This window comes from Melospiza georgiana, chromosome 5 (assembly GCF_028018845.1).
Source record: "Melospiza georgiana isolate bMelGeo1 chromosome 5, bMelGeo1.pri, whole genome shotgun sequence".
Classification (NCBI taxonomy): domain Eukaryota; kingdom Metazoa; phylum Chordata; class Aves; order Passeriformes; family Passerellidae; genus Melospiza; species Melospiza georgiana.
In genome coordinates this window covers 46,515,887-46,541,105 of record NC_080434.1, presented here as the reverse complement: position 1 = coordinate 46,541,105, position 25,219 = coordinate 46,515,887, and the positions used below count along the sequence as shown (strand labels likewise).

Below are 25,219 nucleotides of genomic sequence, written 5' to 3'. Positions count from 1 at the left end.
GATTCACCCACAGCCCGTGGAGGAGCCCCACACCTTCCTGAAGTGTTGTATCTGTGAGAAGGGACCATGCTGCAGCAGTTTGTGAAAGCCAGGGGAAGGGCTCACACTGGAGAAGTTCATGGAGGACTGCCCCCCCTGAGGAAAGGACCCCACACTGGAGCAGGGGGAGGAATCCTCTGGGGAGGAGGAAGCAGTGGCAGAAACATGTGATGAACTGACCATCACCCCATTCTCCATCTCCCTGTGCAGCTGAGAGGGAGGAGATAGAGAATTGGGAGTGAAGAGTTGGGTTTTTTTCCCAGCTTTTGTTTTACCTTTCATTGTGCATCTCTGATTTTGATGGGTAATAAATTCAAGTAATTTCCCCAGGTGGAGGGTTTCTGATCCATAGTGGTAACTGATGAGTGATCTCTCCCTCTCCTTATGTCAAGCCTTTGATTACATTTTGTCTCCCCTGTCCAGCTGAGGATGGAAGAGACAGAGCAGTTTTGGTGGGCACCTGGCATCCAGCCAGGGTCAAAACACCACAGGCAGTTAGACCAGTGTGGCAGCATTCTGCATGATTGGGATCCCTGCACTTTGCAAATAGCTCACCTGAACTCTGTGCCTTTCAGTATCTGGATTACAAAAGAGCTGTTGGGTGACAATTACTTCTAATTGCTCTTAGCAAAGGTTGGATCCAAAGCAAATGGTTTTAGAGAAGTGTGCTGCCTACATAAACTCTGCTTTTTGTTAGTTCTCATTAGCAGTCCCAGACATTTAATTATTCCTTTGCTTCTTCCTCCACACATGTCCTTCCTTTTCATCAGCATTGGCACACACTGCACACAGTGTGGGGAAATGCAGATATCTGAGATAACTGGCAGTGTAATAAATGGAATTAACTGTCTGGTATTGTGATTTGGACAATCTGGGACCTTCTTAAGTTTGCACCAATGGAAAGAAAAAAGTATATGGAACTAGCTGGCATTTAATTAATGTGGATTAATTAGTTAATTTATTAGCATAATACATTTAAGATCCCGATTCAGCAAAGTATTTTTTTCAGCAAAACATGTCTTACCTTTCACCATTGCCACAAAATAGTCAGTACAGGTTCATTGCACTTTTATGTATATAAACATCTTCTCAGAGGGCTTTTTATTTTTGATGAAAATATTTAAAGAAAGTAATTTTTCTGCTCTCATGCTTTAGACAGAATAGCATTATGCCAAAGCAAAAATGAGATTAAACTGTTTATATTTTTCAATCAAATTGAAGAAAACCAAATGAACGAGTATTACATAGGACAAGAAACAAGTTTGGTTTTCAGATGTTTCTGCTTTAATGAATGATGGCAGCTAAAGGAGCAGATATTAATATTTTGCAACTTTTTAACATACCAGCAATAATTTGTAAACAACATTGCATTATAGCTTTCCTGTTTCAACCCTCATTGAGCATCTCTCATTTTTCAGCTTATACATTCTTCAGAACAGGATGTTTGTTCAGTGTCTAGAACAAAAGGGCTCTTGATCTTAATTGGGGCCTTTGGCTTCTCTGGTAATCTAAGCTATTAGGGAACAATAGCCTGCAAGACTGTTAGCAGTATCAGCAAGGACATTTCAAAGGCCATTAATGCCAGCTAATGTTCATGTATCACATGAGAGGCTGCTATTACTATGGAGTTTAAAATGGCAGTAGGAAGATATTATTAAGCTTATAAAATTCACTTTGCTTTTGTGGGTTAGGATTTTAATAACATCAAATTACTAGTTTACAATCTGAATCTTCTGATCATATATTGGATAGTAACTTGGCAGAAATGTGTGGGTGTCTAATGTCACTTTTGTTTATCCTTTCCATCACCAGTGACCTGCAAACTCCAAGCATAGAATCCTTTAGGGGATTCACATCATTCCTGATATATGGAATCACTCTCTGTTCTTTAAGGTTTAGGAACTGTCATTTAGACAAAGGCAAAAGGTTGTTCTTCCTGCAAAAGGAGCAGACAAATGTAGGGTTGTTAGAGTTTCATCCCAGGTGCTCTGTTTCTTCTTTAGTTACAGGAAATATCTAAAATCATAGCCACGGTGATGGGAAATTCAATTTAGGGTGGACAATCAGTGGACATAAAGATTAGACAAAGGAAGCAAATATAAATTAATTCAAAGGTAATGATAACAATAAGCAGTAATGGTAAAACGATTGTCTATAAATAACAGTTAATCAAATACTGTTGTATATGCATATGGCATTTTGTGTCCTTGCCGACACAAGCTGTTGAATCTGTAGCCGTGTCCCTTCTGTAAGTTCTTCTCTACATGAAAATGCTCTCAGTATTGTTCAAAAGTCTCCAGCTGGGCTACACCAAGCACATTGTTAGCTCAGGTTAAAGCATGCTCACATTATCTAAAAATTTGCAAATCTTCCAACAGCCTTCTTTATCATTTTTCCAGGTAGGTAATTTTTCATGTTGTTGATTTACCTCACTTAATGTCCCCATAGAGTGGACACAGTGAGGTTACAGCTGTGCAGGGACTTGAACTGAAGAACCTGTTACCAGGCTGGGAAGATCCTGGAACTCAGATGCTCTGTGATGGACACATCATCCCTACTCTGATCAGGGTAATCACATAGGACTGAATTTCTTCATAGTTAGTGGGCTTATTTTATCTACTTTTTTTAGTGATCTTGGGGGTTTTTACCTCTTTCTATGCTATCTTTGATCCTTAGTAGAGTTTTCCTCCTTTCTTCCTTTCCAAGTTTTACTCTTTACTCATATCTCTGCTCTTAAGTCCCCTTTGAAGTACCACCTGCCCAGGAATCATACCTTGTTGGGAGAATTCATTTTGAGCTCCCTGTTTTGCTCTCAATAATTTGTGACTGTGCCCTCTGTCATCATAACTGCTTTTCTGTGATAACTGTGGCTCGTTCAAGCTAGAGCAGTAGTAGCAGACAGGAAGAAACTTCCAGATTTAGCCCTGTTCAGAGACTGCAAGCTAATATGATGAAGGCTGAATTTATGGCTAGGAACCTATTTTCTATTTTTAAAGGGCACTGTCTTGTGCAATGTAGCTCATCTGGGTACTTGATATATTCAACTTACTTAATGAGGAATGTTCTGTGAAGAATGATACCATATATCTTGTCCTTGACTTGTTTAATGTGTCACCCAGAGGCATATTCAGAAGTCATGTAAATTTGATGAGGAGGAATTGGCTCCTTTTTTCTCCCCAGTGCTCCAGATAAAACAGCTGGAAGCATAGTGATGTTATTACTAATAAAGGAATTGAAGAAGAATATTTTCTTCATGATAAGCTAGCATAAAAGAAATGAAATATTATTTAGCTAGAGGTTTATGCAAAACTCATAACTGCAGTATCTGAATATCTGTTTAACAATGAAGGCTGTCTTGAAAATGGAAAGTGCTCTTATAATGATTTACAAGGTAGCAAATTATTTGTTTCTTGCTAAAATCAGTACCCAGAAATACAAGCTTGCACATAGCACCTCAGGCTAGCTTGGATGTTGTATTCACAGGTTGAGTTCCTGTTGGAGCAATACTAGCCCTGAGAGTAAATACCTGAAAGTGTTAACTCAGAAAACAAGTCATTAAAAATGCCATTGCATGAGGTAGCCTCTTGTTTGTGTACTCCAAGGTAGTCTGCATGGAAGAGTTACCACAGAATGGTGAACTAGGCTATGAACTAGGCTTCCCAAGCAGGTTTACCTTTATGACACCCTAAAATGTTTTCTGCCTTTTATCTCTACTCTGAAATTCATCCAGCTTCCTCAATTTTTCTTCTTTAAATCAAATCAAAAGAGAAGATAATTAACTATACAAATAGCTATGAGCATTAGAAGTATGATATCCTCAGCTATAATTCATAAGAATCTGACATGATTTTCAAAAATGTGTCAGTATGTCACTAAGGCTTACTCAATATTGTTTTACAAACAAGGCATTTGTATTCTCCCAAATAAGTATCATCCTTTCAAGTTCATGTTTCAGATACCACATTAATAAAATAAATTATAAAAGAGATTAATTTTATGCATATTAGGGACATTGTAACTTGCCTGCTTTTACATGAAGTCCTGTCAGTTGTGAAGCCTGAATAGCAGGAAAGTGAAATGAGTTCTATCCAACTATCAGAGCTCATTGAGCAATTACATTAAAAAAAAAAAAAAGTATTCTTCCAGGTTCAGCTTTTGTTTTCTTGAGTAAAGAGAAGGAAAACAGAAAAAAATGTTGAGAGCTCTGATTTGTATATAAAGTATATAAGTCCATTATTTGCTGTGATTATATAATGGGATTACATGAGAGATTTTCAAATATTCAGTGGAAGTTTTTAAACTGGAACCCTGACATTAGTCATATATTTTTTAAACTCTGAAATAGAGAGCCAGTAACTGCCAGGTGAATACAGAATTCCAGCTTACACAGGATGGTCCAAGTGCAATGATAGCAAGACTTAATGCTACAATCTCCTGAACATTTACTTTTCTCAGTTGGGTGTTGAATGGAGCAATTACTTTGTGAAACTCACCTGGATGAGGAAAAAAATGCCACATGTCCTAACTTGATACTTCCCATGATTGGAATTTTCTTGTCAAGAATACTCCTTTAGCGCCTCTTGTTCTGGCTTACAGAAGTAATTTGTTTCTCCTGTCTGAATTCTTAGGAAAAAAATGATGGTGTTCCCTTACTCTGGGACTGATACTGGATGCTATTGTATATAGAGCAAGTCTAATGAGTTGTTTTGAGGCAGTGTAACAAGAAGCAAGGTCATAAGGCTGCTGGATTTCATCATTGAATAGCACTGTCAATTTTTAAGGCACAGAATGACATTGCTGTTCAAGATTAAGAGGATTCTTACAGGAGAGAAATAAAGAAAAGAAAAATACTAAGCTTTTGGATGTCTATAACAAATGAACTGGAGTTCCTAGAGGCTGCTTTTTTTTTATCAGCAGAGTTCACACCAACTGCCAATATGTCTGAGGAATGATTTTCTATTATGCACACCAAATCTGTGAACCAGAGGTGTTCTTTAAATATTTATACAGAAATTGTATAAATATTACATTGTTTACAAGGCCATTTCCTCTAAATCTCTTTTCAGTCTTTAGGATTATGCCCTGCAAGATGTTTGGAAAATGCTAAGAGCAAGTAAAATTTCTTAGTGAGAGAAATTCTTTCTTGGGGGAGATCTGTCTTGCTTTAAGAGAAGACCTAATGCCCTCCTTTAGGTCAGTACAATATAGGGAAAAAAATGAAATAGGTAGATGCTTTGGAAATGCAGAAGTAGTTAATTAAAGTTTCTCAAGATAAAGATAGGCAATGTATTTTCACAGAATTAAATTAGAGAGGTAATATATTTGTCTTGTGGAAGACAAATGGACCACTGTGGATGAGGTAATTGAGAGGTGAGTTGGCAATAATCATATGCCTGCTGAAAAGTAAATAAATAATGTATAAACATGCAATTTAAAAAATCCCTCCTGACTTGGGGCTATTGCTCTTGAAAAACTAATAGAATAAGTGTCCTGGGAAGAGCAGCAGTAAAGAAAAGGCTGGTGAGCAGCCAGCTGATGAATACATGTAATGTTTGTAGTGTTTGTGATGAAAGACAAACTATCTTTTGAGCATTAATCCTAGAGCAGCTGTTACCTTGACAACTGCAGGTAAGGGATGGTTGTAGTGTTCATCTCTCCAGATTCACTTTGAACTACTAATAAAATATTAGAATAGCTTGTCTTTTTAAAGGCTTCATGTGGCTTTCCAGAGATTTGCATTGATCTGTTCCTGAAGGGCAGTTTTGCATACAGAATTGAATTTGGGGAACACGACACATAGGAAAGACAAGCAGTTATTTAAGAGGTCATCTAACTTAGTGGCTGCCTTAGAGGGAAGACTGTTATGGAGATGAAGCACATTCTGTGTCTGTGCCATGTTTTGCAGGTCCTCAGGCTGTGTCTGAGTGCAGGCTCACCCTGTGTTGCGCCACTGGAACACAGGCACGGCTGCTGAGCTCCTGCCTGGCTGGGCTCAGAGGCATCTCCCTGTGGAGTGAGCACATTCTGTCCTGCCTGCTGCTCAGGTGTTACACTGCATCCCCCTACTGCATGGTGGCAATGCTCCCTGGCATGCTGGCTGGGGCCCTGGGGGAGGAAAGCAGCCTCAGGTGGCAGCATAGCAGAAAATACCTCTTGCAGCATAGTCATGTGAGCAATGCATCCAGAAGTAAGTCATATTTTAAACTGTAGTCAGCAGTGGCTCTCTCAGTAATTTTCTATGGACTATTCTAGGTCAGCATGGTGTGGTTGGTGAGCCCTCACAAGGGATAGGAAAAGGCCATTTTGTCATCTCACACTACCCTAACAGCTGATTGCTTCCTCCTGCTCCTGCTCATAGCCCCACAATTAGAATACAAGCCTGTGCATGTTTCTGACCCTGCCTCTGTGGATGTGCAGCCTCACTCAGATCTGAATAATGTCTTTGTGTAATAAGGAGAGAGTGTCTTACTTGGAATTTGGGTGATCCTCATACGATGTACTACCCAAGTAGCAAGTAACATGTCTGTACCTCGATTGCTCTTGACAACTCTTGTTAAAGGAAATATAATGTTGTTAAAGCTTCAAATTTTCTGTGTGCAAATTGATCCTTGAAAATGATCCTTGAAGCTGTTGTTACTGCTCCAAATTGGATTTTCAAGAAATTCATGAAGGTTAGCATGACTACAATTTCCTACTTACATTGCAAACTAATATTTTTGGATATGCTAAAGTTTATAGTCACTATGTAGACCCCCTAAAAAGAATTTTTCTTTCAGAGGTCCTCAGGATGTGCATGTGTTTTGTCCATTCATTTGTTTACTGAAAAGGAAAAGGAAGTTCAGCAATAGAGATTGGATTTTGATAGTGAACTTGTGACAAATTATGCAAAATATCCTTCTGTGCCTTTTAGTAGATTTTCCTCTATGGAAAATACTTGTTAAGTCATGTACTTAGTTCTATCATACTCTGATATGTATTTTGATGTTTATCTTCTCTAGCACTGAGGCGTTGTGTTTTCAGCTGATGTGCATCCAGTTACTTAGCAATAGAACTTAATGTCTTCTATATTAATAGGATTGTTGGAAAGTGTGAACGGTCCTTTGACAGAGCTATTAAGTCAGCCCTGGAAGCTACAGCTATTTTTATACATGAGAGATAAACAGAGAGGAGTTTAGAATTGATACTGAAAATTTATTCTGATCTGTAGCACCTTGTGATCTATGGCATAGCCTTTGGGTACGAGCTCAACAAGCTGATCTCAGAAAATTGGGTAACTGCTTGCTCAGTTCAGGCTTTTGTCCATATATTACCTTCTTACAGTTTTGTGCATTTTGTGCATGTGTGTAAGTGTACCAATGTTTTAAGTTTTTGTTGCAGAAAAAAATTTTCAATTCCCCTCTTTCTGACAGCAGAAGAACAGCATATTCAAGATGCAGGACTGTGAGATTATTAAAAAGCTGCAAGTCTTATTCTTGGCATTGAAATTAAATTATAAGGAAATGCTACTGACATATTCATCAGTTTGATTTGTACTCTAAGACTTTATAGAGCATCAGAAAGGCTTCAACAGCATTTGCCTATTTAATACTGCAGCTGTTTCTGGTTCAGAGAACATAACACAGTTATTAAAAATGGCCAACTAAAAATCAAGACCCATTCCAAAACATTGTCAAGAGAATCAATGAGGATGCCCTTTGTGCCCTTCTCCTTGTCCCCTCGGATCATTTGCCTGCCATCACCATCAGTTTTATCTGGCCTTCTAGGTCTCCTGGACATTGAATGTGCTTTGTTACCGATGTCTTGGAGGTTCTGGTCAGTAGGGTGATGACAACATCTATGGGTACTGAATAGAGAAAACTTGGACATACACTGATGGGCAGTTTGAAGGAAGTGGGATAACAGCAAGGCTCATCCTGCCTTGTAGCAGGTGTTGGCAACATTAGTGCAGTTAGGAGTATATACAATTAGACACATTATATCATTTGACTCAGAGCCAGAGGAAGAGATCTTCCTCTGTGTTACAATACAGTAGAAACTGTGTAACATTTTTAGCAATTTCCTTTGCAAGGAGAAAAAAAAAAATGAAGAAGTAGTTACAGTATATCCACTGGCCTTAGTTCAAGATGGAAATAAAGAAAATTAGTATCACCTCCTTTGCTGGGTCACTGTGGAATGCTTTTTGGCATTCTAACAAGAGCACTTTGGTTGCCAGGAGACAATAAGATAATTTTGGAAGGTAATGCCCTCCTAGCAAGTAATGCCAACATTCTGGATCAGAGTAAAATGTAATGCTCTGTAACTAGAAAATTGCCTTTTAAAAGGATTTACCTCTCTACCTTACTGATAATAAACAAACTGCTGCTGCATTGTCTGTTGCTGGCAGAACAAAATCCTGAACAGTGAAGTCTTAGGGTGCTGTTAGGTAATCAACATAAAAATAATGCCGCAGCAGGTTCATCTAGGTTAAGCCATCTGCTAACTATGCTGGTACATATGTCAAATGACAGACTGCCAAAACTCCTTTTCAGGTCTTAAAATACAAGGGAGACCAATGAAATGTTACAGGGATAAATTCAAAACAAGTCCACAATTAATGTGTGACATTAATTTCTCCATATGGGACATGGTAGCCAAAGGGTTTTGGGACACTAAACATTTACTGATGCTGTAAAAGTCTATACACAAAACCACACTGACACCTCAGAGTGGAAATAGCAGCAGAGCAACGTAAGAGACACAAGAAGCTGAATATCTGATGGTGGTGCCAACTATAGCAGTACAGAAGCATTTCTCTTCAGTCTAGCTGCAAAACTAAATCTTCATCTATTCAAGCTCAAGGTTGTCAGAGTTATGGAGAACTCATGGAAAATGAATATTTGAGACAGAAATCCCTCATGAAATCGTTTGAGCTTTTCTGGGTGGAGATGGGATTCATAATTGTAGGGATTGGTCTGAACTGAAAATCTGATTTGGGAGAATGGGTAAATAGGCAAATGGATTTCAATGGTCAGCACATAGTGAACTCTGACATTGAACAGTTTTGACATAGTTCAGGAGAGTTTTGCAATCAGTGACTCATGCAGTACCTGAGAAAGTTCAAGTAAGTTAAGTCAATAAAATCTGACTGCTAAAATGATTGTAAACTGACAGTGGAATTACAGTATTTGCAGAGAAAAAATAGTGAGGCCTCAGAGAAGAGCTGCAACAGTTATTTGAACATTAGAGAAAATGTCTTATAATGGCATAATTAAAGATTATAAGATAACTGAGAGGTGACTTGATTATGGTACAAAAGTTCCAGGAAAATATCATCAGGTAGTAATGCTCTCTTTCAGTCTAAAAAAAATTACACCACAAACCCCAGAATTTGGGAATAAAAACCAAACAAACCTGTAATCAGATGTAGAATCAGGTCTTTAGCAGTGTGGGTGATTAACTTGCAATGAAGGAGGTGCTTTATGAAGTATGATATTTTGTGTAACACACATAACAGGGCTTGGTGGAGAAGTAACAGGGCGTGTTAGAGATGTAGATAAAATGGCTTAGCCTGTGGTGTCCGGAGGGGTGTGATCAGATTACTTGTGGTCTCTGAACACTGCACCATAAAATATTTTTAAAGGTGTTTGAGCTTCACTTGAAAACTCATAATGGTCCGCACATCCAGAAAGATTGAAAACTGACAGGATGCTGAACTAAAGAAAGCACCAAATTCATAGTGAGATAATATCTTCTATTAAAAATAGGAAAGTACAGTTGTATCTATATTTAGTGTATAGTCTAAAATACCTATTTTAACTTAAAAGTCTTGAAGTGTGAATCTAGTAATTACATTTTCATTCTTAAAATGGTTGAAATTTTCTCAAATAATGTGGCAATTTTCAGCATTAATTACGATGTAGTTTTTAAAGCTTCTGTTCTAAGGTACACCTTGTGTTTCAAACACATTAAAATAAATAAGAAAACATTAAATTTATATTTGTAATAGACTTGTGAGTTTTCAGCTTCTGATTTTTGAACTAGTGTAATCATGGTGGCTATTCCTAAATGAAAAATAATAAATTTATGGTTCTTGTTATTACAATGCCTTATTCCAGATAAGATTTTTAGCCTAGAAATTCCCAGTTCCAGGCAAAGATTGTCCCAGCAGCTAAATTGACAGCTTTGATAAAAGAGATGGAGTTTGATAGATAGCAGTGAGGTGATGCAGTGATGGTCTTTGCTCTGCTGAATGAAACTGGCCATAGGAGTGTCCTGAATGACCTCCTGTATGAACTGGGGGGTGGAGTGGGTGTGAGATCCAGTTATGAAGGTGGAATACAGCCTGCAGGAAAGGCAATGTGAGGATTCTCCAGCATTTCTTTGTGGTATGTGCATAACTGGTTTTGGGCCCAGACAGATGAATTATTTTACCTCAGGCACCCATCCTGTGTGTTGCTGTGTCAGATGTTTCAGGGCCTGCTCACCATCATTGCTTGGATGCTGTTTTGGTTATGACTGTACATGTTGTGTGACCACTTACACAAGAGTTGGAAGTCCACAAGGTTTTTAGGATGAATAGAGTCTAATACCCTTTACATTTCCTATCAAACTAAAACCAGTTTCCTTAATTTCAACTGTGTAGTCTCCCCACTGTGAAACCTAGGGACAAATCAGTATTGGATACACAAGCACCTATTGTCCTTGTTCAATCTGAAGATGAAGAGAGAAAACCTAGGAGCGCTGACAGAAATGGCTAAGCTTACATGAAATTCTCATGTTAGAGCAGCAGTGGATGGTGGACTTCAGAGCAGCTTGCAAAGGATTTGTTTTGAAATTGAGCTTGTCCTTGTTTGGATGGAGGCTTTTAACTTGAGAAAGGGAAATCACATGGTAAGTGGTGCTACAAAATGTGCTCTTTCTGAAACAGTCCAATCCCAGGTTGCCAGTGCAGTCTCTTGGCTGGCTCAGCTGTCATCAACTCTCACACTTGAATGAAAGCCCAGGACCTGTAGTACTGTAACAAAATACTCATGATGTTCTGGTCTTAAATGGGTGTTAACTAAACCTCCTCCACTCCTTTTTTCACCTCCTTCCTTTCCACATTGTGTCTTCATTATTTTTCCAAATGTTACCGTTCTTATGGGCCATATGGTTCATGTTTGTAGGTGTAATATCAAAGATGATTTTCCCTGAGTTTTTTAGTACATTTTAGAACATTTTCATAATGTTAAATAAACCTAATAGGGCATAATTCCATCTTCCTTTTGAAGGTATTTTCAAGCATCTAAATGCTGGATTTATTTGACCTTCCCTTCCCTATTGGGTGTTATATCCAAAGTAATTATTAGCTCCTTCCCTCTCTTTTTCTCATTCACTTCTTAGAGACTATTGTAGAACAACAAAAAAAGTTTGAACATTCAGAACTGCTATTATTTATTTTAGTTTAATATTCAAAATGATAAATTCATATTTATAAGCAGATTAATGAGACCAAACTCACTTTGAGTCCAAGTGTTCGCTAGTTATTATTGGAGATTATGTTTCTGGTCTCTCGTTATTCTGGAGAGGAATTACGTGCCATGTCCTCTATGTTGGGCTAAAATCTGTTGCCTTTAAAATTGTAAGAAGTTTACATTTTACTTCAATAGAGGCAGGATATAATTCATTAATTACTGAAAATGAAATATTTAAAAGGAAGATTTTCCCTCGGAATGTAGCACCCATCAAAATACTGCCATGGAAATTAGGTGGAAGAACAAGCCCAGAATATAAAAGAAGTTGTGGGTGCTGGTAGCTATAAGAGGAAAATTCTCTCCTCCACTCTAATATTGAATGATAATTTACAAAAAAGAGAAGAAATTGGTCTTTTCCTGTAAAGGTGTAAAATGCTAATGGAAATCAGAAAATCTATAGCAACTTGAATATTTGAAGGAAGTTTATTTGTAATACCTGAGTTATGTACTGTGGAGTATGAGAGTAGTTTTGCAATGGGAATGGTAATTTTTGATAAGATGAAGTTGCCACTAGAACAGTAACAAATCCTTATAGAAGGGATAATTTCATTATGATCTGCTAAATTTCACTCCTTTGACTCATCTGGATTTAAATTTCCACTTGACATTATTTTGTTCAAGTATTATCCAATATATTTAAATTAATAAAGAGCTACTTGGATCTTGGCCTTTCAGAAGAAAATAGCTACAATGCTTTTAAACAGTGAATCAAGGTTTCATCAGCTAGAATGAAATAATATTAATTATCATTGCTTATTTTTTACATCTGCCTAACATAAAAATTGCATATTAAACAAGAGGATGGTAGATAATATATAATGACCTGTTATTATATTAGGATGGCTATTGTTTTAGGTAGCAATAAAAGTAATTAATAACTTTTTAAATCATATTAATGTATTTAAAGAGATCTCTCCTGTGATCTTCAATCTTGTACTAATCATTGTGTATCCAAGTAAAAGAATGTATTCTTTTCACAGTGCAAGTAGAGAATTTAAGAGACAAATCAGCTTGTTTTTACCTTCCACAGAAGGCTGTTTATTTTGCCTCAGGGCTGGACATGTGCACTGAAGATACTGTTTGCTTTTGCCAGATAATGCTAAGCTTCCAAGCAGGGAAAATTTACAGTTCTTATTTAAATTTGATATGATATCCAATGTTGTTATTCAAGACAAATTTAGAAATATTGCTGACCCCAGTGTAAGACTTGTACAACCTGAGAGTACTTTGATCCAAATGTAAGCTGATACAGAGGAGTTTTGTAAGCCTGACAAGTGTAGGGTGTAGGGAAGTTCCTGATCCCCAAATTCCAGCCTGATCATGGAACCATTAGTTTTATGATAGCCAAGGAGCTCCAGTAGCAATGAGCTATTATTTATTAGCAATAGAGCTAATAAATCCCTTGATTTATATTAGAATTTTCTGCTAATGGTTGCAGCATTTGGAAATATTTTTTCCATTAAATTTCTCTGATGTCTCCTTGGAAGTCTATTGAAAATGAACTCATTCTTTAAGCTTTAAGAAAAAAATTGTACTTTACTCTGGGTTCTACTTGATTTTTGTATTTAGGGATATCACCAGAATTTTAATGTATAAAAAATAAAAACAGAGAAGCCATGAGGGTTTCAAGGAGTTATGATAACTATTGAAGATCCTTACTTACCTTAAAAAAAAGTGACTAAGTTTTGTAGGAGAACTGAAGACAATGTGCTGCCAACTGCAGTATATCAAAACTAGTGAGCAGTGGATAGATCTTTAGAAAATTCTTTTTTTGTCATAGGACTCTGGGCAGCAGGTCAGAAGCAAATAAGCAGCACTTATTTGTCTACAGCACAAAACGTATTTGTCAATTGTACATTGTATTATTAAGTATTATGACAAAGGCAAATGCCTGTCAGTCACACAAACACACACACATATATCTGTCCCACTGCTCTCAGTGCAGTTTTCTCAGGTTTACTGTGGGATGGGTAGGGTACAGGTGCTGTGTAAGCAGGATTAACTCACAGCAGTATCAGACTTTAGGCCTTATTTCTTCTCATTACTTGGGTGCCTAAGGGAGTCATGTTGGCATAATGAGAGCAAAGACTCTAAATAATTTTAATGTGTTTAAGTATCTCCATTCCAGAAGGATCTATTTGGTTTTATTATGGATAGAGTATGCAGTTTAGTTGATAATAGCAGCACTGAGCCTTGAAATTAAGCAACACAGCTAAAGAAGGGCTGTGTGGCAAAATGTGTTTCATGTCTGTAATTACAGACTTCAAAAACCCTCTCTTCCCTTGAAATCTCTTATAGATTGCCATCTAAAGGGAAATTTCTAAAACTGAGTTGAATGCTGGATATTTTCAAAACTCATGTGGGAGCATCACAGTAATGTGAGAAACATTAACTCTAAGGTTGTTGTAGTTATAATTCTTTTGCAAGAATCACCTTTTTCCCCAGCAAGGTAGCAGTGATCATGATGCATCCTCTAGAAAGATATCCAAATGTTTCTCAGTGCACATCACCTGCAGCTCAAGGTCTAATTACTCATTTTCACTATCTTCTTGTAATTGCATTTCTGTTTTGCAGAAGGCTGAAGATGAGTCATGGAAGAATTGTCTTCCACTCATGTTAGCATCCATTCACACAGCTGCTTAAAAGGATTTTATCATGCTTATTGACTAGGATGCCTCAAAACCTTGGATTCTGCAAAATGTACCCATATGAAAATCTTCATGCACATAAGCAGCTTTCCTTGAACAGTGACTGTCACTCAGCAGTTACAGAGCTAGGTTCATGACTCTGAAACTTTTTAGTCCTATAAAGTTGATAGTTATTTCTCTGGTGTTGGTAGCTATGACTTCAGGGTGGTTGAAGAGGAGCAAAGCATAAATCTAGGCTTTCAAAGCTTAATTCTACAGCTCCTTAATTCTTTCAAATACAAAAACCAGCAAAATATTTCCTGATGTGTTTTAATGTTGGAATATCATATTTTCCTCTGGTCATTACATGTGGCCTTGTGCCCCTACTGTAGGACTGCAGTACATTATTCAGGAGTGTAGTGTGACATCTTGGAGAAGCAGTAAGAAGGAATCTGCTGCCTCCTGCCCACTCCTTCAGTGAAGGTGTTCTGAAGCCCAATACAACATTTAATTTCTATTTATGAATTCCCTCACTTTGACTGGGAAGTTGCTCTTAGATCTGTGGGAGGAAACAGACATTTTGTGACATACACATATTTGAGAAAAGCCATGAGACTCTATTATTTCTGTATAGTGAGCATAGACACAACCAGAAATGGGACTTAAATCCTGCAATGTAGCCTCAGGCCAGTTCTTTTCAGGGATGTATATGTCAGAAACATGTGACAATAGGTAGTTGAGATGACAATAGGGAGTTGAGATGAAATGCTGTGTTGCAGTTGTCTGTTATTCACTGCTAGCTTGGCTTGCAGTGTGTCTGTGCAGGCACTCTGGTTGAGATGACACTTGTGGGAGTACAGCTGTTCTGCTTGGAGGGACAGCTCATCTGGAGCAGACAGATGCTCTGAGCTGGAGCAGAGCCTGGACAGTGAGCCCAGCCGGATGCTAGCTGGCTTCTTGCTGGTCAAACACCTTCTCAAAGTCAGGCATACTGGGAGGTGCAGCACAGGGACACAGATGTCTGAATAAGCCCAGCCAGGCTTCAGCTTGGAGTATTAGCTGGGGTTCAGGGCTGGCCCTTGTGGACCTCCCAACAGAGCATCCCCTAGTGACAAACCTGGAGCTCAGAGAGGGACAAGAACAAAGTTTCCTTGCGGGAAAGGAGATGATTTTTCGTTTTTTAGCTTAACAGTGATGTGTCAATGCTTGGAACAGACTTGAGGCAACACTGTGGCCCCAGTCAGTGTTCTGGGAAACAAAAACCTACGATCTCCAGGTGACTCTGTGACATATCTGGACTTGGGTGATACTCATGCACATCTGTCCTATGTCCTGAACTCCTGAAGCCACCCTGGCAGCCCCCTATGTAGCTAAAAAGTAAAAGATTCTTAAGGAGACAAGAATTCTACAGCAAATGAGGGAGAGGGTTTTCTGGTTATATTGGTTGTGGATGAGGATGGAAGGTAGAGGTTTATTTGTGAGTAAAATATTTCAGAATAAATATGTTTGTTCTTTTTAAGCACAGTATATTGTCTGAGAAAGCCAATATACTGGCTTCTGTGTAGAGGTTGTGTGGGAGCCCTTTTCCTTTACCCACTGATACTTAATGGCATTAGAGAGCCTTCAGACATAATTGTCAGTGATTTGCCTGTGTATTCTGGAGAAAGTACCAAATGAGCAGCGAGGCTCTGTGGTGCGTAGCTATGACGTATTTGCCTTGCTGCTTCAGCACTGCCAAAGTTTTTTTCAGGACTTTCAATAAATCCCTAGGGTATGTTATAAAAAACTTCTATATGAATCCATTAGTAATTCCCAGACAATGTCCAATGAGGGAGAACCCTAGGATTTTTTAATAAAAAATATGGCACAGAGGACTGGATGAAATATTGTAACAAACATTTGGAATATTATCAAGAACTTGATGATACAGACCACTTGATGATACAGACTACTGACGTGTTTCTTTTTTTCCTATGAAAAAACATTTCCTATTTTCCTGTAATAATTGAATATAATATGTAAATTTGGTCCTTTAGTGTGTGTTTAGAAGTGGCTGTGTAGTCTCCATCGCTAGCAGGACTCCAGCAGGACCTTACCTCCCATAAACAAAAACATTTAGCTCATACCTGAGGTATGGTTTAGAAATTGAGGCATATTTCCCTGTAAAGTTCATTTTTTCCCATGAGTTAGCTACAGCTTCCTCATTATCTCCTGTTTCTATAACTTTTTTTACCTCTTTACTCTGTCTCTGTTCCAGAGGGTTTTTTGAGTATAACCTGTTGAGACCCTTTCCTCAGATTCAGAAACAGCTGCTCACAAATTAGTAATCATCACAATTCTTACTGAGAAGTTTTTGGGCATCAGAAAAAGGCTGTCCCACTCATTGTTGACATGCAAACCATAGCATATTGCAATTAAAAGCTTCCTCACTGTGGAAAAGAAAAACTTCTCTTCTGTGGAAAATGCTGTGTGTGCAGCAGGTAGGCTAACAAGGAAAATTAGGCATATTAGGAATTTTGCCTGCTTTAGTTGAGACTGGGCAAAGAAAATTTTGGATTGAATAGCAGATGATGTGTAAGATATAATTTCTTCTGGTTTTTAAGGAAAAATAAATCCCAATAGCCCATCAGTTCCAGCCTAGTCTCAGAAAAAGGTCTAAGGACTTTCATGTGTTCTGCAGTGAATTATATTTTTATGTTCAAATCGATTGAACATTAAGAAGGAAAAAAACCCATATGTCAGAAATGTCAGTTTCTATTTAAGAAAGCTTCATCACAGTTGTTACAATTCTATTACTCTCCTGCATGCCAAATCAATCATAAGAGCTTGAAAAAAACAATCAAACAGGCATTCTTAAAAGATTGTTCTTGTTTGAATTAGCCTCCAAGATCTTTCAAATGGCAAAGCCTACATTAGGATTTTTCTAAGTTTCTGTTCATGAGGCTCTCTTGTGTTAGATTTAAGTAGGCTACATACAATAGCTTTTTATTTTTATAAAGTACTATGGAGCCAGTCAGAACCAGACAATATAATTAGTGTTTCTTATTCCCTGGACTGTCCTAGTAAGGCTGTTACTAACTTTGATAACATCATGGAGAGTGACTCAGATACACTTTCAGATAATCTTCCATTGAAATTGGATGCATAATTTCTATTATAAAAAGGCAGATAATTAATGGCTCTGATTTTATTTAAAATATTTAAGCCTTGTTAACCCTTTCAGATAACTTTACAGAAATAATAAAATGAAACTGAAGTGTAGAACTCTAATTGCTGGATATCAATTATAAAATGATTAATTTTTCACTAAGATGCTAATGTGAGCTTTAAGAAGCAGCTTAAGTAGGAGGCAAGATAGGAAATCTGACCAATACTCTGGCAGAGAAGTGTGAAGACAGAAGGCAGTGTTCCTTACAAAGGGATTTTGGCTAGGAATGCAGATGGGTTTCTTCCTTGAGACAGATACAGTGCTCATCATTGAAAGCTCTGCTCTTTCAGACATTTGTCTGTCTCGTGGCACTAACAGTTTGGTGTCTGCCAAAGCTCATCATGTGATGAAATTTAAGCACATAAGGATGGCATTCATGGAAGATGGCACATGGCTCTTGTCCTCAGCTGGCTTCTGGAAAATGTGAATAATGGGGTTTGTGGTTTTAGGAAAAAAAATTCTACCTTTTCCTAGGAATTAGATTTCCAAATCTGAAGTATTTGTCTCTTTATCTACTGAGAATTTTCTGGAAAAGCCTAATGCTATTATTTCAAAAATGTAGCCTTATATTCAGGGATTCAATAAAGTTGTCTTTCAATGCTCTTGTCTGACACAGAACTTATGCCTAGGTCTAGAGTCTGCCTGAGGTTCAGTGCAAAAATTCCTAGGCTAGGATTTGAGTGAGTTAGCTCAAATACTGAATGTGGGTGAACTATGAGATGGGTCTCCTTCATACGTAAATTAAGCCCTCTATATTGCAATTCTGCTCAAGATGGTGAACAGAAAGGTTAGATACCTATGTCAGACCCATTAGGGATTTAAAAACAGCAATGGGCAGACAAGGCTTAAACAGAAGACCTGGGTCCCAAGAGTAATGGCCATTTCTGAAAATGCAACCTCCCACGTTTGTGGTAGAAGGCAAGGTTGAAAAAAGCAGCCTGAGGCTGTAGAACAAGAGGTTGTCCCCACAAAACCACCAAAGGGAGAGGAAGCTATTAAGGCAATTATTGTCTCAGATCTTAAAAATAGGGATTTTTATTTGCAGGTACAACAGGTTGCTTCTCTGTTCAAAAACTTTTCTGAAAGATGAGAAAACTCACAATTTTTTGTTTATTTTTTTCTGTTGCTGATGCTTCATGCTTAGTGAACGTAGCTCTCTACAGTGAAGTTACTCACATATCTGTAGATTGCTTTGTAAGGGGTCATCTTTCTGACTAAACTCTTTTGAACACCAATGACCAAAGAATGTTGTATTTCAACATGTTTCTGTTCTTCTTTTCTTTTCTAGAATGACAGAATCACTAAGGTTGGAAAAGACCTCCATGACTGGGTCCAGCCATTAACCCAGCACTACTCTGTTTACGGTTAAACCATATCCCCAGGTGTCACATCCACACATCTTGTGGCCATTTCCAGGGCTGGTGATTCCATGAGTTCCCTGGGCAGCCTGTTTGAATGCTTGGCCACTCTTTCAGAGAGGAAATTTTTCCTAATACTCAACCCCTGCTGGAGCAACTTGAGGCTTTGTCTTTTCACTTGTTACCTGGACCAAGAGATCAACCCTGACCTTGCTACAACCTCCTCTCAAGTGTTTGTAGAGAGTGATATGGTGCTCCTTGAACCTCCTTTTCTCCAGGCTGAACACCCACAGCTTCCTCAGCCACTCACTATAAGATTTATGCCCCAGAGCCTTCCCCAGCTCCACTGCACTTCTCTGGATTTGCTCCAGCCCCTCAATGTCCTTCTTGCAGAGATGGGGCCAGAAATGAACACAGTTCAGGTATGGCCTCACCAGTGCTGAGTACAGGGGGACAATTACTGCCCTGGTCCTGCTGGACACACTATTGCTGACACAGGCCAGGATGTCTTTGGCTTTCTTGGCCATCTGGCTCATGTTCAGCTGCTGTCAACCCCAAGGTCCTTTTCTGCTGGGCAGCTTTCAGCCAGTCAAGATGATCTGTTTCATTGCCTTCCCTGGTATCCAAGGTCAGGCTGATGGGCCTGTAGTTCCCTGGCTCCTCCTGAACCATCTTGTAGATGCGTGTCCCATTTGCTAAATTCCAGAAAATAGGTCCTTTCAGTTAGTCGGGACTGCTGGTTAATTATGGAAGGTGCCCCAGCTCCCTCAGCACCTTTGGGTGGATCCCATCTGTCCCCATGAGCTTGTGTGGGTCTAAGTGGTGTAGCAGGTTGTTGACCCATGATCCCTTTGGATTATGGATTATGGGGATTTCATTGTGCTTCCTCTCCCTGTTTCTAGCTCCAGGAGCTGGGTACCCCAAGGGCACCTGGTTCTACTGAAGCAAAGAGGACATTATGTACATCAGCCATTTTCCCATCCTTTGTCACTGTGCTTCCCTCTGCATCCAGTAAAGGCTGAAGAGTCTCCTTGTGTTTCTGATTCATAGAAAAATTTTCTGTTGTGTTTTTTTGGCAGCAGACAAAGTTCTAGCTGAGCTTTGTCCCTTCTATTTTTTCGGCTTCATAACATCACAACATCCTTGAAATCCTTCCAAGTTGCATGCCCCTTCTTCCAAAAGTGATACAAATGAATATTCCAACAAAAGAATAGACCAAATCTGCCACATCAACTATAATGCAAAGTCACTTCTTTAGGTCAGGCAGAAGTATCCTTCTTATAGCCAAGGAAAACAACTTCCTTTGCCTAGCCTTTATGGATGTTTTCTTTTCTTTTTTGAGATTGTCCTTTCTAATGAGTATATATGTACCATTTCCCCTTCCTTTGCTGGTAAGCCTATGGAAATGTTTCTTATAGAGCAGAGCCAGCTCTCCAGGATCTATAAAGAGGCATATTTTAAAAAGGCATATATTAGCTGATCAAAGTTCTAAAAGGATTTTTGTTGATCTGAGGGACAAATTGGTTGGAGATGGCCAAGAATGCCTTCACGTGTTACTGTGATTTATGAATGATTTATGAACCCCGGGTTTTCATAGCATGTTAAAAATTCATATGAACATTAGATTTAAAATTTAATTATCTGAACTAGCTGAAGCACTTCTTCAGGCTTGTAATTGGGCAGATATATAGTATTATACACAGCAGGGGAGACTTGAGACTTGTGTCCAGATCATCAGATGAATTATGTAGCCTACTGTCATTGATGGAGTCTAAATTTGGTACTTGAATAACTTGGTATCTCCCTTTAATCATACAAATACAGAATATGTCAATAATATATGTTTACTCTTAGGCCGATTTTGCTAAATTTCTTTAGACATTTTTGGATTAGTAGACAGTAATAACTTATTTAACTAGGAAGCACTACTAAATGTGAGTAGTGATGGTAAAATCTGACCCTGCATCTGCTCTTTGCAGGAAAAAATAGAAAACAGTTACCTTGCACTTAATTTTCTTCTTTATTCAAATCATATTTGAATAAAGAAGAAAATTATCTCCTTTGAGGAAACAAGGGAAATCAGTGAAGCAGCACATCCCTGGCATGCACTGACCAGCCTTTCTGGCAGCAGGAATCAGCCTGCTAGATGTAGCTTCCTTTATGAACACATCGTATAGGCTACAGTGTTGATTAGAAGGGCCTCACTGTAGGTGAGAATATTGTCCCTGTCTCTCCTGATCTTTCTATGTCCTAGTGACAACCTTGGAATAGGAATGTACAGTCTGCTCTCTGGAGATCAGGGATCTCCTGTTATAATAATGGTCACTAAGAGTGGAGAATGTTACATGAAGAACATGCCTGCTGCTGACTAACAAGTGGTTTGTGTTTCAGACCAAAAATTTTTCTCTGATTGAGGCAAAGTCTTTCAAAACTTGCTGCCTCTCCTCCTCAGAGGAGGATACAGATAACCATTTCTGAAATATATATATTTTTTTCCTTTAGAGCCATGAAAATTCTCAGTAGTAAAAGTAATAATAATAAACCTGTGAGGCTTGAGGTATAACACAGAAATAGGTTTCCTTTTTCCTGTCAGTAATCTCAGAAATACCTGCTGAACTGGCTGGCTGGTCCCTGCCTGAACTGGGACCAGCCAGCCAGTCCTTTTTGAGAAAGGCCTGTGCAGAACAGAATATAAAGTTTGTGTCAACCTTGAGAGATCCTTTGATCTTAACAGCTGTATGTCCTGAATGCACACCAGCATGAGCTCTGAAAGGTTTGTTTATATGATCTTCCTCCATCAGAGCATGAAATCTTCCTCCATCACCCTTCTCAAGACTCCTGAATAAGGTCATCAATACTCATGGAAAGGTTTCAGAGTCTTGAGGATATGTTTAAAAGGTGTGACACAACCTAGCTTTCTGCCATAATGCAGAATTCAGCTCCTGCATCTTGGGGTAGTGGGCCCTTTGGTCTGAGGTGTTCACCAAACTGATCTCCAGGCTCAGATCAGAGGTTGAAATGTGAGAGCTGAGCTAAAGAGACAAGGCAGAATCATGGGATTACTGACTGATCTGGACCTCCTATACTACTCATATGCTTGAAGAGTGATTCAGATGCTTAGATGATGAGCATGGGTTGAGAGTCTGTGTAGAACAGAAAAACACAGTTAAATGAGCAAGTGAAACACATGTACAAAGCAAAAACATTTCATTTATAAAAATACCAAACAGAAACTAGGGAAAATATCATGTCTCTAGGAGAAGAGCACTGAAAATTTCTGATAAATGTTTGTTTCTATTATTAAAATATGATCTACAAATAGATATAATATAAACCAAACTGTGGAGTAATACAAGTAAGACAAGAACTACTAATGCTGCAAAATAGTATTCAACTCCAACAAATGATATGTTTCAAAAAATATTTTATGTTCATGTCTATTAAGTACCAAAGAAAGCCAGTCACATTTCTAGTTGGTCTGATTGTAAGTATTTATCAAAGCAGCACAAGAATCTCAAGGGGCACTTCACATTAGTAGCAAGTGCAAATTTGGGAATAGAGTGTAGTCTTGTGATTCTTACTCTGAATCAATCAACCAAAAAGAACACCTTTATTTTTAAAGACTCATAAATCCTAACATCCCTGTATTTTGCCATCTGGTCTACTTTCTGAACTCCAGTCTAAATAAGTCTCATATTAAACTAAGGAATATCTAGATATTCACTCAAATGAAGACAGTAAGGTTCAGTGCAGTGGTCTAAGTCTAGATTTCAGTGCCATTTGTGATGACCCAAGGAATCCTACCAGGCTTCCACACTTCTGCAGAAAAGCACAGGTTTTTTACAGTTCCTGCATAGTATTTTTTGGTCTTGTGGGGATATTTCAGATGCACAGTCCCCTCTCTGTGGCCATCTAAACTGAGATATCTTCATCTGTGAGGAAGTACTTGTAACTTGGGTTATATAACTAAACACACTTCCAAACAGATGGCTCAGCAGCATCCATTTGTCTGATTTAGTGGGAATTGTGTATGTTGTCTAAGTGCAGATATATGGTTAGCAAGCTCTAAAATCTTTGCTGTGGATGCAGAACTAGAACACAGCTATGTGACAAGTGTGATTGGCAGTGGCTAAACTGCTAGAAGCCAAACAGCTTGCTGTGTAACCATATCCAGAGAAGGTAAAGAAGTTCCTTGCTCTCTGTCCCTCTGAATGCAATAACAGTCAGCATTCTGGCCTTTAACAGACATTTCCCTTCAGGCTGTCGTTGCAATTCCTGTCAAAATACAGAGATGCCAACCTAAAGTCAACTCATGCTCAAGAACATTTTACACAGCTATTTGAAGATTTTGGGATTACTGCATTTCAACCACATCTTTTTACTCCTTATGCCAGGTGCTTTTCCTGCCACTGGTTGATCTCTTGAGGCCTAAATGCTCCAAGTAAGATCAATAGAGGAATATGTTCATTTCTCCCTGCTGGCAACAACAGAGAGAAATGAACAGTATGCTTCCAAAGGAGAAATCTGAATGTTCTTGGAAAGTAAGCTCTATGGGTAAGTCTAAAATAGCTAACCATTTCAAAATCTGCTAAAGTTCTGTCTTGTGTTTTGGGAATTCTTACTGGTATTAGGATCCTTCAGAGGCACAAGAAAAGTGAACCTACAGCTTTAGTGAACTAAAAAAGGTATATTTTCAAGATGAGAAATTAAATTCAGAAAGACAGTTTATTATAAAAAGTGAAAAAAAAGCTTTGTCAACAATTAAGTAAAAGGCTCTGTTAAAGACCTAGCTGGAAATTACAGGCAGCTCCCTTCAAAATGGAAATAGTTCCATAATAAAGAACCAGGATAGCAACTCAGTACTTAGTGCCCCTGTGAGTGCAGTGAATCCCCTGCTCAGCTTGGGTCTTCTTGGCAAGTGAAGTTGAGGGAGCTAATGCCTGGAACAAGGATGAGAAATTTCCAAGGGAGGTAGTGTTCTTTTGTGCCTGAAACTGCAATGGACTGCACCAGCAGTTCAGCAGCCTTGTTAGGATTTTCCTCAAGATTTTTCTCCTTTCTGTAGAAGGAAAAGGAAAGGTATTAAAAAGTTTTAGATATGAAAAGAGAGTAAGATTCCCAGGACCTAACAATTGACTTAATTCCTATCCAGAGCATAGCCTAGGGGTGCTTTCACAACCTGCAATTGCTGCACACCTGCAATTCTGTGGCCCGGGGAGGGAGCACAGGGATTTAGGAGAGTAGATTGTGGGTAGTACATGAAATACAGCCCCACAAAGCCAAATTGTGAAGACTTGCTGATCTTTTAATCAGATATCTATCACAGCACTGGCTGGAGACCCTCTTTTATGAACTTATTATCTGAAGTTAGAGATAAAGGCCTTTGAGGAAGATCTTTGAGGTGTGGTCTCCAGAATGCCACATCTTTGTTCTTCAGCACCTACTTCCACTTCCACTTTCTTTCTGAATGTGAGTTTTCTCTTGCTCATAGGAGGGTGCAGAAAGATTCTGGAATGAAGTGGTTAAGGTAGAAGTTTTTGGTGAGATTATGATAAACATGGATAGAGATTTGCTCTAGAGATCCCATTCCCCTGTGTGGACACCCATAACTATAATAGGAGTTCTTCCCAGATCTTAATAAGCTCCTACTTATTATTGAATTAATTGTAATGGGGTTAAGAAAAAGGCACATTTTTTGTTAAGTCTGTTCTTCTGGACTGAGAGGACTCTGCAACTCTTCATCACATGTTCTTTGCTTGATTTTATTTTTAGTAATGTTCTCTTCATTTTTTGGTTTTTGGGTTTTTTTCAAAATATCTTTTCATAAAACTAAATTAAACTAAAAGAGAAGAGAGAGAAAATCAGTTTGCAATGAGGCATAAGACACTTCACTTTGTTACTGCAGTGTAAAAATGGGCAAAGACAAAGGTCCTGGAATATAATAGATCTATGAGCCATCTCTAAGTGCTGCCAAAAGAATTCCTTTCCATCAATCTATTTTTAAATACAAAAGAATAGAAAAAACATTTTCAACATTTCACTGGATTGAGTATGCAAGAGGAATACCATGGGAATAAGTTTAGAAACACTGAGAACTCAAATTTAGACTCTTTGATGTTAACAGCTTTTCTTGCCAAGACAGAATATTTTTCTCTACTTAAGATAGAAATTCTCAGTGTTACACATATGCAGCTAAAGTGAGAATTTTACTAGTTCTGATGCAGGTTAGACAAGAAGGTCTTACTGGAGTGCATCACCTGTGTTTTCTGCTTCTTAGTGATCAGAAGAATTAAATTAGCCTAATCTCCCTGCCACCTCCTCTTCCCCCCATGAAATGGGCTGGTGGACAAGAAACCAGAGCTCTGTGCTTTGGGTGAAGATGAGCACTTTGAGCTATTTGGTCCTGAGAATTATAGGATTGGGTCTGGAAGGGAAGAATAGGAGCCTCAGGCACTATGGAGAAAAGTCAGAGGACTCTACAGTCCCAGAAAAACA

At 38.5% G+C, this 25,219-nt stretch overlaps 1 long non-coding RNA gene across 1 annotated transcript in view; it reads left to right on the top strand.

The window, feature by feature from the left end:
* Positions 1–23,200, top strand: part of LOC131083962 (uncharacterized) — an 81,674-nt gene extending 58,474 nt beyond the window's left edge. Inside the window, exon 4 of the long non-coding RNA XR_009114496.1 lies at positions 23,119–23,200. This is a non-coding gene — a long non-coding RNA (uncharacterized LOC131083962). The remainder of the gene's footprint in view (positions 1–23,118) is intronic.
* The last annotated feature ends 2,019 nt before the right edge of the window (positions 23,201–25,219 follow it).